The sequence below is a fragment of the Bison bison genome, unplaced genomic scaffold (assembly GCF_000754665.1).
Source record: "Bison bison bison isolate TAMUID 2011002044 unplaced genomic scaffold, Bison_UMD1.0 scf7180017860443, whole genome shotgun sequence".
NCBI classification, from domain to species: domain Eukaryota; kingdom Metazoa; phylum Chordata; class Mammalia; order Artiodactyla; family Bovidae; genus Bison; species Bison bison.
Genome location: NW_011491015.1, coordinates 2,530,729 through 2,532,374, shown reverse-complemented (window position 1 = coordinate 2,532,374; position 1,646 = coordinate 2,530,729). Strand labels below are relative to the sequence as shown.

Here is a 1,646-nt window from a genome sequence, read left to right as displayed (position 1 = left end):
ACGAGATGGTTGGATGGCATTACCGACTCGATGGACACGAGTTTGAGCAAGCTCCGGGAGTTGGTGATGGACAGGGAGGCCTGGTGTGCTGCAGTCCATGGGGCTGCAAAGAGTCAGACCCAACTTAGCAACTGAACAAAAAGTTCATTAATTTTCTTGTGCTTCCCATGCCTCATCTGTACATTGAGAGGGTTACCATTGGTTCTAACTCATATAGAGTCTGTGTCAGATTGGATGCTTTTGGCTATGACAGGCAACCCACTCTAGTGGCTTCTACAACAAGGAAATTTCTGATCCTTTGTAATAAGAATTCCATGGAGAGGCAGCCTCCAGGTGGGGATTCAGCCTCAGGCTAGTTCTCATCTGCCAGCAAGATGTCTGCAACTGCTCTTGGCATTCTCGGACATGGAAAAGTGTCCCAACAAGGAAGAGGCTGCCTTTCTCTGAGATTGACTTTTTAAAAATAATTTTCTTTTTACTTGGTTCTGCTGGGTCTTGGTTACTGCATGTGGAATCTTTGATCTTCATTATAGCATGCAGAATCTTTAGTTGCTGCATGGGGGATTATTATTATTATTATTATTTTAGATGAGGCTTGGAAAGTCTTAGTTATGATGTGTGGTATCTAGTTACCTGACCTGGACCCCTGCCTTGGGAGGATGTGGAGTCTTAGCCACTAGACCAACAGGGAAGTCCCTGAGCTCCACTTTTTAACATCAAGGAAACCTTTCTCATCTTCTCTGGTGGCTCATATGTTAAAGAATTTGCCTGCAATGCAAGAGACCTGGGGTTCGATCCCCAGGTCGGGAAGGTCCCCTGGAGAAGGAAATGGCAACCCACTCCAGTATTCTTGCCTGGAGAATCCCATGGAGAGAGTAGCCTGGCAGGCTACAGTCCATGGGGTCATAAAGAGTCCGACATGACTGAGCGACTAACACTTTCACTTCAAACCTTTCTCTGAAGCTGCCAGCAGACTCTCCCCACCCCGACATTATATTAGCCAAATGTGTGTGTCACATGCTTTAGGGCTAAACTAGCCACTGGTGATCGGGATGTGATTTCCTGATGACTTCAGACTAATCAAGATTTGCCTCTCAGCTGATGATACCGTTAGCTTTCCTGAGCACTGACACCCAAAGAAAATCAACTTCCTGTTCCCAAGGAAGAAGCAGGGAATGAATGTTGGGTCAGCAGCTGTCTGTGTCCTTGTGAATATTAAATGCAGAAAACAGAGAACCTTTGCAATAACATCCACAGCAATAAAGTAAATGAAATATAATGTGATCGATGATTAGCTGGCTCCTCTCTTAAATAGTAGTCTCTCACCCTAGTCATTTTATTCACCTCCAGATAACATGACCCTTCTTCCCGTGCCAGTGTTGGGGCCCATTTATAGTGTTAAGAGGCTGTTTCATTGTATGGATAAAGTGCAGTTGTTTCTGGCACATCAGTAAGTGCTCAATAAATTGCTATTATCAACTAAAATCTTTTGGTGAGATTTTAAACTTTCATCTATGAAGTTATTTTGTTCACCACCGCCCATGGCCAAAGACTCATTCCCCTCAACCCAGGGAATTCAATTGGCTTTAATGACCTCTTGGATTATGGGAGGAATGTGTGAAGACCTGCCTTTTCCAATATCTAAC

At 44.3% G+C, this 1,646-nt stretch overlaps 1 protein-coding gene across 1 annotated transcript in view; it reads left to right on the top strand.

The window, feature by feature from the left end:
• Positions 1-1,646, top strand: part of SV2B (synaptic vesicle glycoprotein 2B) — a 97,733-nt gene that overhangs the window by 62,397 nt on the left and 33,690 nt on the right. The window lies entirely within an intron of this gene.